Source organism: Salminus brasiliensis, chromosome 20 (genome assembly GCF_030463535.1).
Source record: "Salminus brasiliensis chromosome 20, fSalBra1.hap2, whole genome shotgun sequence".
Taxonomy (NCBI): Eukaryota; Metazoa; Chordata; class Actinopteri; order Characiformes; family Bryconidae; genus Salminus; species Salminus brasiliensis.
Window position 1 is genome coordinate 10,921,911 of NC_132897.1, and position 13,487 is coordinate 10,935,397.

Genomic DNA, 13,487 nt, shown 5'->3' on the forward strand with positions numbered 1-13,487 from the left:
AGTATGCACTAGAAATAATGTATGTACTATAAATCAATTAGTATGCACTATAAAGAATGTTATACCATAAATCAATAAGTATGCACTATCAAAAATGTAGTACGTACTATAAATCAATTAGTGTGCACTACAGAAAATGTAGTATATACTATAAAACCTTCAGTATCTACCTTTAATAGTCATTCACTATAGATGCTGCAGTATCAACTATTAATGATCTAGTATGTACTATACATGCTGCAGTATGTACTATAAATGATTTGGTATTTATAATTGATTCAGTAGCTAATACAAATGGTGCAGTATCTACTATTAATGTTTTAGTATCCTGTATAGAGTATGGAAGCATGGAGCTTGATGGTAGAGGCGGACATAAATACAGGTACTTTAATTAACACAAAACAGGACCCAAAGAGACATAAACTGGAGAACAAAAACAGACACTGGGAAACTAACAAAAGAAACAAACCGACAAGGAATACACAGGCCCAGCTCCCATACCATGAACATGACCAAGACCAGACAAGCAAACACTGGAACAAAGGGACTACTTCTACAAAGACTAACAAGAGGGTGGGGCTACAGAGGAGGCACAGGTGGGAACACTAATGACAAGGTCGGGGTAGGGCGGAAACAAAAAACAAACAAAAAACCTGGCACAGGGACAAGAATAGAAACAGCCGGCATAGCTGGCCTTGAAGCAGGCACAGATATCCTTGGATCCGGCACAGGGGCAGAGACGGCAGGCACCTCTGGCATTGGAGCAGTAACAGAGATGGCTGGCATCACTGGCCTTGAAGCAGGTGCAGATGCCGGAGCAGGAACAGGCAGCTGGCATCACAAACACTGGAGCTGGGGCAAATGCCACTGCTGAGACAGGAGCAGAAGCAGCTGGCATCACTGGCACTGGAGTTGGGGGCAGGAAGGGGAGTCCGTCTTCTTGCACATCTGGCCCAGGAATTATCTGCTATGTCCATTTTTTGTGGTCTGGTCTTCTGTCACTTTACAGAGCTTGAAGGTAGACGTAAATGCACAAAACCATTATTAACACAAAACAAAGCAAAAAGAGATGTAAACTGGAGAACAAAACAAACACTGGGAAACTAACAAAAAAAACAAGGAATAAATAAACCAATTATATCTATTATAAAGAATTCAGTATCTATTAAATGATTGAGTATCTATTAAATGATTCAGAATCTACTATAAAGAAAAGAGACTGACTGAGGACAACAGGAGACTGGACACGAGACTGGACACAAGGCAGGGAGGCTGAACACTGGGCACAGACAGAGACTGGACAAGACATGGGAACAGGAACAAAGCGGAGGCGGCGGGCACCACTGGCACAGGGACAGGAATAGGGACAGCCGGCATTGCTGGCCTTGAAGCAGGCAGAGACATCCTTAGACCTGGCAGAGGAGCAGAGAGAGTGGCACCTCTGTTTTTTCAAAGGAGCGATTTGAAACATAGAGATTAAACACAGGAACACAGTTCCTTCTGTCATTTTAAAATAAAAATAAATCAGGCTACATTTTTTAGCATAGACTAGCTGTAGACTACTCAGAAACGCTGGGTTTACTACTGTAATACATATATATTTATATATACACATAAATACTGGAATGCTGCATTGCATCAGTAGGTGGTCCATCACTTGGTGGTCCTCCAGTTAGTGGAAGGTACAATGTATTCATGCTGAACTTAGTGGTCACATTAGGTACGTTTTGCCTCAATAAACAATCTTCCTTAAATCTTCCTGTCATTTGTCATCCTGCTTTTCCTCACTGATGAGAACGTATGCAAATGTAGTAATGGCTCCAATTACATTCAAATGAAAACACTGACCTTTTGCCCCCGATGCCCTCAGAACCCAGCATGTATCAGCTGCTGCTTCAATGAGTTCTTCTTGAGGCCCTGTGTCATTATTTCAAGATAAAACAAACTAGATTTTTACACTTGTTATTAAATACTTTCAGCTGTATGGAGTATGTAATTGTTTTATTATGTAATATTATAAAACTGTTATGTAATTCATTGAAATATTTATCAGATGCATGTAATGGAATTCTGCTTGATAGACTCTCTCAACAACAATCCCCAAAATTCCCTATTACATTCTGACGCCAACATTCATAACAGTAGGCGTTAGCCAAGTCAGAAAGGTTTAGCTGCGTAAGACTTGTTAAATACACTTTTTCCCGAATGGATTTTTGATACTCAACTCGGACCCAAACGAACTCAGCGCACCACTCCAAGAGTAACATGATTAATCACAGTCTAAACCACTCGGCTTGAACACAGAGGCCTACAAGAGTCTCATTCATATGCAAATATTTCATCAACCCCTGACAGGAAACAAAATCACTCCAGGACGAAGAAATATCGGCAAATCACCCCCCCCCCCCAACATCTATTTACACTCCGCCCCACCTCCTCCATCTTCACCTCTCATTTCGTTCCCACTCACTCAGAAAGCGCCATTTACTGGCACATGATATCCAAGTCATTGTTGAATCCTTTCGAATCTAATTTTAAATTAAGCGATCTAAGCCAGCACTAAATACACAATGGCAAAATTCATACTCTGGGGACCACGGGTGATCCAGCAGACTAAGGCAATGCACTTATGATCAGAAGATCACTGATTCAATACCCATTACACGGACCATGCCAGAACTGACAACAGCTTATTTAAAAGCTGAAACCAACAACAGATTGCAAAACACCAAAACCTGTAGAACCAGAGTGGTCCAGCAGACTAAGGCGCTGTCCTTGTGATCAGAAGATCACTGGTTCGATACTCAGAAAAGGGGCCATGCCTGCGTAAGACGATGGCTTATTTTAAAGCTGAAAGAAAAACTAGCGAATTGTTTACACCAGAAAGCGATTAACTCAATGCAAAACTTCAAAACCTGTAGATCCCGAGTGGTCCAGAGGATAAAGGCGCTGTCCCTATGATCAGAGGATCACTGATTCAAAACCCAGTATAGTGCCTGTGCCAGCACTGAAAAAACAGCTTATTTTAAAGCTGCCACAAAAGCTAGTGAATTGTTTACAAAAAACACCAAACGCCAAACCTGCTGACCTCGAGTGGTCCAGCGGACTAAGGCGCTGTCCTTATGATCAGAGGATCACTGGTTCGATACCCAGTATAGGGGCCATGCCTATGCCAGCACTAAAAGATCGATCAATTTAAAGCAGAAAGAAATACTAGTGATTTGTTCACACCAAAAACAGATTAACTCAATTCAAATACTCAAGACCTGTGGATCCCGAGTGGTCCAGCGGACTAAGGTGGTGTCCCTATGATCAGAAGATTACTGGTTCGATACCCAGTATAGAGGACATGCCTGCATAAAAACTGATTATTTTAAAGCTGAAAGAAAAACAAGTGATTTGTTTACACCAGAAACAGATTAACTCAATGCAAAATTTCAAAACCTGTCTGTCCCGAGTGGTCCAGAGGATAAAGGCCCTGTCCCTACGGTCAGAGGATCACTGGTTCAAAACCCAGTATAGGGGCTATGCCAGCACTGAAAAAAGCAGCTTATTTTAAAGCTGACACACTGTCCTTGTGATCAGAGGATCACTGGTTCGATACCCAGCATAGGGGCCATGCCTATGCCAGCACTAAAAGCTAGCTTATTTTAAAGCTGAAAAAACAACTAGTGATTTGTTCACACCAAAAACAGATTAACTCAATTCAAACACTCAAAACCTGTAGATCCTGAGTGGTCCAGAGGATACAGGCGCTGTCCCTATGATCAGAGGATCACTGGTTCAAAACCCAGTATAGTACCTGTGCCAGCACTGAAAAAACAGCTTATTTTAAAGCTGCCACAAAAGCTAGTGAATTGTTTACAAAAAACACCAAACACCAAACCTGCGGATCCCGAGTGGTCCAGCGGACTAAGGTGGTGTCACTATGATCAGAAGATTACTGGTTCGATACCCAGTATAGGGGCCATGCCTGCATAAAAACATCTTATTTTAAAGCTGAAAGAAAAACTAGTGAATTGTTTACACCAGAAACAGATTAACTCAATGCAAAACTTAAAAATCTGTCTTTCCTGAGTGGTCCAGCGGACTAAGGCGCTGTCTTTGTGATCAGAGGATCACTGGTTCGATACCCAGAATAGGGGCCATGCCTATGCCAGCACTAAAAGTTAGCTTATTTTAAAGCAGAAAAAACAACTAGTGATTTGTTCACACCAAAAACAGATTAACTCAATTCAAATGCTCAAGACCTGTGGATCCCAAATGGTCCAGCGGTCTAAGGTGGTGTCCCTATGATCAGAAGATTACTGGTTTGATACCCAGTATAGGGGACATGCCTGCATAAAAACTGCTTTTTTTTAAAGCTGAAAGAAAAACAAGTGATTTGTTCACACCAAAAACAGATTAACTCAATGCAAAACTTCAAAACCTGTCTGTCCCGAGTGGTCCAGAGGATAAAGGTGCTGTCCCTACGGTCAGAGGATCACTGGTTCAAAACCCAGTATAAGGGCTGTGCCAGCACTGAAAAAAACAGCTTATTTTAAAGCTGACACACTGTCCTTGTGATCAGAGGATTACTGGTTCGATACCCAGTATAGGGGCCATGCCTGCATAAAAACTGCTTTTTTTAAAGCTGAAAGAAAAACAAGTGATTTGTTCACACCAAAAACAGATTAACTCAATGCAAAACTTCAAAACCTGTCTGTCCCGAGTGGTCCAGAGGATAAAGGTGCTGTCCCTACGGTCAGAGGATCACTGGTTCAAAACCCAGTATAGTGCCTGTGCCAGCACTGAAAAAACAGCTTATTTTAAAGCTGCCACAAAAGCTAGTGAATTGTTTACAAAAAACACCAAACACCGAGCCTGCGGATCCCGAGTGGTCCAGCGGACTAAGGTGGTGTCACTATGATCAGAAGATTACTGGTTCGATACCCAGTATAGGGGCCATGCCTGCATAAAAACATCTTATTTTAAAGCTGAAAGAAAAACTAGTGAATTGTTTACACCAGAAACAGATTAACTCAATGCAAAACTTCAAAACCAGTCTTTCCCGAGTGGTCCAGCGGACTAAGGTGCTGTCTTTGTGATCGGAGGATCACTGGTTCGATACCCAGTATAGGGGACATGCCTGCATAAAAACTGCTTTTTTTTAAAGCTGAAAGAAAAACTAGTGATTTGTTCACACCAAAAACAGATTAACTCAATTCAAATACTCAAGACCTGTGGATCCCGAGTGGTCCAGCGGTGTAAGGTGGTGTCCCTATGATCAGAAGATTACTGGTTCGATACCCAGTATAGGGGCCATGCCTATGCCAGCACTAAAAGCTAGCTTATTTTTAAAACTGAAAGAAAAACTAGTGATTTGTTCACACCAAAAACAGATTAACTCAATTCAAACACTCAAAACCTGTAGATCCCGAGTGGTCCAGAGGATAAAGGTGCTGTCCCTATGATCAAAGGATCACTGGTTCAAAACCCAGTATAGTGCCTGTGCCAGCACTGAAAAAACAGCTTATTTTAAAGCTGCCACAAAAGCTAGTGAATTGTTTACAAAAAACACCAAACGCCAAACCTGCTGACCCCGAGTGGTCCAGCGGACTAAGGCGCTGTCCTTATGATCAGAGGATCACTGGTTCGATACCCGGTATAGGGGCCATGCCTATGCCAGCACTAAAAGATCGATCATTTTAAAGCAGAAAGAAATACTAGTGATTTGTTCACACCAAAAACAGATTAACTCAATTCAAATGCTCAAGACCTGTGGATCCCGAGTGGTCCAGCGGTGTAAGGTGGTGTCCCTATGATCAGAAGATTACTGGTTCGATACCCAGTATAGGGGCCATGCCTATGCCAGCACTAAAAGCTAGCTTATTTTAAAGCTGAAAGAAAAACTAGTGAATTGTTTACACCAGAAACAGATTAACTCAATGCAAAACTTAAAAATCTGTCTTTCCAGAGTGGTCCAGCGGACTAAGGCGCTGTCTTTGTGATCAGAGGATCACTGGTTCGATACCCAGAATAGGGGCCATGCCTATGCCAGCACTAAAAGTTAGCTTATTTTAAAGCAGAAAAAACAACTAGTGATTTGTTCACACCAAAAACAGATTAACTCAATTCAAATACTCAAGACCTGTGGATCCCAAATGGTCTAGCGGTCTAAGGTGGTGTCCCTATGATCAGAAGATTACTGGTTTGATACCCAGTATAGGGGCCATGCCTGCATAAAAACTGCTTTTTTTAAAGCTGAAAGAAAAACAAGTGATTTGTTCACACCAAAAACAGATTAACTCAATGCAAAACTTCAAAACCTGTCTGTCCCGAGTGGTCCAGAGGATAAAGGTGCTGTCCCTACGGTCAGAGGATCACTGGTTCAAAACCCAGTATAAGGGCTGTGCCAGCACTGAAAAAAACAGCTTATTTTAAAGCTGACACACTGTCCTTGTGATCAGAGGATTACTGGTTCGATACCCAGTATAGGGGCCATGCCTGCATAAAAACATCTTATTTTAAAGCTGAAAGAAAAACTAGTGAATTGTTTACACCAGAAACAGATTAACTCAATGCAAAACTTAAAAACCTGTCTTTCCTGAGTGGTCCAGCGGACTAAGGCGCTGTCTTTGTGATCAGAGGATCACTGGTTCGATACCCAGCATAGGGGCCATGCCTATGCCAGCACTAAAAGCTAGCTTATTTTAAAGCTGAAAGAAAAACTAGTGATTTGTTCACACCAAAAACAGATTAACTCAATTCAAATGCACAAGACCTGTGGATCCCAAGTGGTCCAGCGGACTAAGGCGCTGTCCTTATGAATAGAGGATCACTGGTTCGATACCCAGTATAGGGGCCATGCCCGCATAAAAACTGCTTATTTTAAAGCTGAAAGAAAAACAAGTGATTTGTTTACACCAGAAACAGATTAACTCAATTCAAATGCTCAAGACCTGTGGATCCCGAGTGGTCCAGCGGACTAAGGTGGTGTCACTATGATCAGAAGATTACTGGTTCGATACCCAGTATAGGGGCCATGCCTGCATAAAAACATCTTATTTTAAAGCTGAAAGAAAAACTAGTGATTTGTTCACACCAAAAACAGATTAACTCAATTCAAACACTCAAAACCTGTAGATCCTGAGTGGTCCAGAGGATACAGGCGCTGTCCCTATGATCAGAGGATCACTCGTTCAAAACCCAGTATAGTACCTGTGCCAGCACTGAAAAAACAGTTTATTTTAAAGCTGCCACAAAAGCTAGTGAATTGTTTACAAAAAACACCAAACACCAAACCTACGGATCCCGAGTGGTCCAGCGGTCTAAGGTGGTGTCACTATGATCAGAAGATTACTGGTTCGATACCCAGTATAGGGGACATGCCTGCATAAAAACTGCTTTTTTTTAAAGCTGAAAGAAAAACTAGTGATTTGTTCACACCAAAAACAGATTAACTCAATTCAAACACTCAAAACCTGTAGATCCCGAGTGGTCCAGAGGATAAAGGCGCTGTCCCTATGATCAGAGGATCACTGGTTCAAAACCCAGTATAGTGCCTGTGCCAGCACTGAAAAAACAGCTTATTTTAAAGCTGCCACAAAAGCTAGTGAATTGTTTACAAAAAACACCAAACTTCAAACCTGCTGACCCCGAGTGGTCCAGCGGACTAAGGCGCTGTCCTTATGATCAGAGGATCACTGGTTCGATACCCGGTATAGGGGCCATGCCTATGCCAGCACTAAAAGATCGATCATTTTAAAGCAGAAAGAAATACTAGTGATTTGTTCACACCAAAAACAGATTAACTCAATTCAAATACTCAAGACCTGTGGATCCCGAGTGGTCCAGCGGTCTAAGGTGGTGTCCCTATGATCAGAAGATTACTGGTTCGATACCCAGTATAGGGGCCATGCCTGCATAAAAACATCTTATTTTAAAGCAGAAAGAAAAACTAGTGATTTGTTTACACCAGAAACAGATTAACTCAATTCAAACACTCAAGACCTGTGGATCCCGAGTGGTCCAGCGGTCTAAGGTGGTGTCCCTATGATCAGAAGATCACTGGTTCGATACCCAGTATAGGGGACATGCCTGCATAAAAACTGCTTTTTTTTAAAGCTGAAAGAAAAACTAGTGATTTGTTCACACCAAAAACAGATTAACTCAATTCAAATACTCAAGACCTGTGGATCCCGAGTGGTCCAGTGGTGTAAGGTGGTGTCCCTATGATCAGAGGATCACTGGTTCAAAACCCAGTATAGTGCCTGTGCCAGCACTGAAAAAGCAGCTTATTTTAAAGCTGCCACAAAAGCTAGTGAATTGTTTACAAAAAACACCAAACGCCAAACCTGCGGACCCCGAGTGGTCCAGCGGACTAAGGCGCTGTCCTTATGATCAGAGGATCACTGGTTCGATACCCAGTATAGGGGCCATGCCTATGCCAGCACTAAAAGATCGATCATTTTAAAGCAGAAAGAAATACTAGTGATTTGTTCACACCAAAAACAGATTAACTCAATTCAAATACTCAAGACCTGTGGATCCCGAGTGGTCCAGCGGTCTAAGGTGGTGTCCCTATGATCAGAAGATTACTGGTTCGATACCCAGTATAGGGGCCATGCCTGCATAAAAACATCTTATTTTAAAGCAGAAAGAAAAACTAGTGATTTGTTTACACCAGAAACAGATTAACTCAATTCAAACACTCAAGACCTGTGGATCCCGAGTGGTCCAGCGGTCTAAGGTGGTGTCCCTATGATCAGAAGATCACTGGTTCGATACCCAGTATAGGGGACATGCCTGCATAAAAACTGCTTTTTTTTAAAGCTGAAAGAAAAACTAGTGATTTGTTCACACCAAAAACAGATTAACTCAATTCAAATACTCAAGACCTGTGGATCCCGAGTGGTCCAGTGGTGTAAGGTGGTGTCCCTATGATCAGAGGATCACTGGTTCAAAACCCAGTATAGTGCCTGTGCCAGCACTGAAAAAGCAGCTTATTTTAAAGCTGCCACAAAAGCTAGTGAATTGTTTACAAAAAACACCAAACGCCAAACCTGCGGACCCCGAGTGGTCCAGCGGACTAAGGCGCTGTCCTTATGATCAGAGGATCACTGGTTCGATACCCAGTATAGGGGCCTTGCCTATGCCAGCACTAAAAGATCGATCATTTTAAAGCAGAAAGAAATACTAGTGATTTGTTCACACCAAAAACAGATTAACTCAATTCAAATGCTCAAGACATGTGGATCCCGAGTGGTCCAGCGGTCTAAGGTGGTGTCCCTATGATCAGAAGATTACTGGTTCGATACCAAGTATAGGGGACGTGCCTGCATAAAAGCTGCTTATTTTAAAGCTGAAAGAAAAACTAGTGATTTGTTCACACCAAAAACAGATTAACCCAATTCAAATACTCAAGACCTGCGGATCCCGAGTGGTCCAGCGGACTAAGGTGGTGTCCCTATGATCAGAAGATTACTGGTTCGATACCCAGTATAGGGGACATGCCTGCATAAAAGCTGCTTATTTTAAAGCTGAAAGAAAAACTAGTGATTTGTTCACACCAAAAACAGATTAACCCAATTCAAATACTCAAGACCTGCGGATCCCGAGTGGTCCAGCGGACTAAGGTGGTGTCACTAAGATAAGAGGATCACTGGTTCGAATCCCAGTGATGCTGCTAGCCATCGGCAGCTGAGGCCCAAAGAGCTCACAATTGGACCGGCTCTCACCTGGGAAGATAGATGGCACTCTCGCTCCCTCCCTGCGTGCGTAGCTTCACTGCAAGGGGAGGGAGAGGGAGTCGAAATTCAAAAAAAAAAAAAAAAAAAAAAAAAATTAAAACAACCGCCTACATATTTGTGTGTCTCCCTCTGTGTCTGTCTGTCTCCCCCTGTCTGTCCATCCCTCCCCCTCCCTCCCCTCCCCCTCTACCCCCACCCCCCCCCCCCCTCCCTCTCATTCACACACTGTATATACTAACACTACTGTGCATACTGTGTATATATACATAAGTGTTCATGCAGCATACTACACTATAGTTACATACTGGGCGTTCATATATCTATACACACTGTATATATGTGTTGATGTTACACTACTATATATATATATATATATGTGTGTGTTCATGCCGTATATAGTTACATTCTGTACCACTACTGTGCGTTCATCTATCTATGTGTGTTCATGCAGCATATCACACTATAGTTACATTCTGTACCACTACTGTACGCTCATATATCTATACACACTGTGTATATATATATGTGTGTTGATGTTACACTACTATATATATATATGTGTGTTCATGCCGTATATAGTTACATTCTGTACCACTACTGTGCGTTCATCTATCTATGTGTGTTCATGCGGCATATCACACTATAGTTACATTCTGTACCACTACTGTGCGCTCATATATCTATACGCACTGTGTATGTGTGTGTTGATGTTACACTACTATATATATGTGTTCATGCAGTATATAGTTACATTCTGTACCACTACTGTGCATTCATATGTCTGTCTACCTAGCTATGTGTGTTCATGCAGTATATTACACTATAGTTACATACTGTACCACTACTGTGCATTCATATATGTGTATATATGTGTTCATGCATACTGTACATTCATATATAAGTGTTCATGCAGTATATTACACTATAGTTACATTCTGTACCACTACTGTGCATTCATATATGTGTGTATATATATATGTATATGTGTGTTCATGCATAATGTGCATTCATTATATATATATATATATATATATATATATAGTGTTCATGCAGCATATTCCAGTATAGATAGACCCTGTTCTGTAATTGTAATTAACTGACTGACTAACAAGCATTAAAAGGGGTGGATAAATGCCAACAGACTAGGACTAAACAAAACCACAAACACAGATGCATTATTCCTGGAACAGACACCCCCCCAAAAAAAAAAACATTAACACTACTACACAGATTACATCACATCACGTCACATCACATTACATACAGGGTAGGTTGCTTAGTCATAACAACAGGCAGCAACTGTATGGTTAAAAACATGGATCATTTAAATACCACCATGACATCTAAGCTAGCAGAGACGAACCCGGAAGTAAAAAGGAGTCAAATACACGGCTAAGCCTCACAAAACCTGCAACAGTGCAGATAACCTAAAACAAACACAGAAAAATAAGAAGCCAAATGAATGAACAGGTTCTACCTGTTCCTCACATCCTGAGGTAGGATTGGGTTCAGTGCTCTGAAGTTGGACTTCATGGAGTTTGACAGAGGTCAGTGACAGAGGACTGTCACAGCTGTCACTGAAGTTCCTGTGCAGCCTCTCCGGCAGGCCCCTTTTCCCTTACTCCAAAAAAATCCCTTGTTAGTGGTCCTTAAAGACATGCTCCCGTGGGCTGCAGGGGCGACAGGATGATTCTGGACATTTCTGCATGCTGCTTGACCAGACGACTCTGCCTGGAAGGATGTTTGTCTGCCTCTGGGAGGCTACTACATTGATCCCAAAATGATGGGGACTCCTTTGCTGCCGATCAAAGTCAATTCCCCCAGAGATCTGTCCATTCTTTAAACCCAAAGCGCTGCACTGCACAAGTGTTGCGTCTTCCCTAGGGGAGTCCGTAGAGGGTCAGTGAGACTCTTCTGACTGCTCCGCAGCCTTCTCCTCCTTGTCTTTTTTCCCCAAAAGAGATGTTTCTGCTTCATTTGCCAGGACTTGGGCAGGAAGGGTGGATGAGGCTGGTAAGGACTAAAGCTCGTCTCCTGGATCCGCTCATCCTGAGAGATTTGGAAACCTTCACTCAACTTCTTGGTACCTCTGAGCTCGGTGTTGATTCCATCACTCTCTTCTATTGTAAAACTGGTCTTGCTGCTGGGTGGTTGTTCTGACTCAACTTCAGGTTCATCTTCAAGTTGGAATGGGACAAGCATCCTGCTATCAGAGTTTTCAGATGCAAACACGCACCATGGTGGCCCTCATATGTTCATAGCCTGAAATGTCAATGACACAGCATTCAATTCAGAGCTTTAATTAGTCCATTTTCTATACAGTACTACCAGACTGTTTTGCTTGATGTTTAGTATACTATACTACTTCGTTACTATATCATTTATACTGATATACTCGCTAAACTGAGATAAAGCTGAAAGTTCATAATGATGCCCATGTTGTCGAGCAGGTTTAGCTTGTAACTGTACTCGTGTTATTTCTATAACCATCTGTTATAATGATTATACAGCCCCTAAATGACTCATGACCAAGCATGTGTACAACATTTGGTTGCATTTTTAAGTAGCTAGCTAGTTAACTTTTACATCCACGAGCCTCATTAACAAATGCAAACTGAACAGACACAGGGGACAATTTGGGTTTTCCAGCTCATTAAAAGCTCTTAAAAATAGCATTATCATCATTGGCTTGCTAACAGATCTAGCCAGACGTGTTAATTCGTTTGTAAGTGATTTTTAAAAGAAAACTGGTCTTTAGTAGCTGTAATTTGCGGCTTCAGTGGAGTCAACACCAGCTAACACAAGCTAACACAAGCTAACACAAGCTAACACAAGGCTACCTAGTACTAGTTAGCTATCTAGCTAGCTACCTAGTGCTAACAAGGTAGTTATTTTTTTATAGTACGTATTAAAAACAGGAGATAAATATGCTGGGCGTTTTTACGGATATAAAGTATGATTATTCTGAACACCAATGCGGACAGAAATGCAGCAACAAGTCTCAGTTAGTTCCTACCAAGTCCACCGGCTAACGGTAACCGCTAGCTGGCTGGCTAACAACACTGCTGTAAGCGCCGCAGCTAACAGGCTAAAGCCGGGCTCTGTCTTTAGGTAACGGCAGCGTTCTTAACACATACAGCCAGATCTCCGGGTGCAGCAGTGCACTACAGCTCTGAAAGACCTGCTACACTGTTGTTTATACAGTGAATCATTTAAAACACACAGTCGCTCATTACCTGCAGCTCCTCGTGTCACAGCAAACTGCTTTTCCCCCACTTCCTTAGCAACCATCCAGCCTGCAGCGTTCACCACACAGCGCCACCCCGAGGACTCCGCCACTACAGAGCTACTGCAATTATCAACGACACCATTTTATTATTATTATTTTTATTTATTTATTTTTTTACTATTTTTAAAATAATAATTAAGATGCCATTTTATAAATGTTATAATTATTACTTATTAAATTCCATCACAATTTTCTCACACAGTATTTATATTTCCAAAAATTTTCTACTGGATGAATATTGGACACTATGGACTATAAGACTATAAGAGAATATGATTTTATGGTAAGGTTCAATCCTTTTTCTTAAGTATTCAAAATGATATAAATGTGTGCTTGGTTTTCACAGGACACTTTCCTGCAGTTACACTAGGCTAAAAAATATAAATAAAAAACTAGATTAGCCCATTAATAATTATAGAAGCAAAAAACTAAATAAACCCCAAATGATCAAAACTGTCAAAAGGGTA

At 41.6% G+C, this 13,487-nt stretch overlaps 1 long non-coding RNA gene across 2 annotated transcripts; it reads right to left on the reverse strand.

The window, feature by feature from the left end:
• Positions 1–373: 373 nt before the first annotated feature.
• Positions 374–13,012, reverse strand: LOC140541950 (uncharacterized). 2 transcript variants are annotated; one of them, XR_011977967.1, is made up of 5 exons: positions 12,968–13,012; positions 11,209–11,993; positions 9,720–9,768; positions 1,849–1,917; positions 374–1,412 (listed from the first exon to the last, which is right to left on the reverse strand). It is a non-coding gene; the product is annotated as an uncharacterized lncRNA (long non-coding RNA). The 2 variants fall into 2 exon arrangements; XR_011977966.1 differs by lacking the exon at positions 9,720–9,768.
• Between the last annotated feature and the right edge of the window lie 475 nt (positions 13,013–13,487).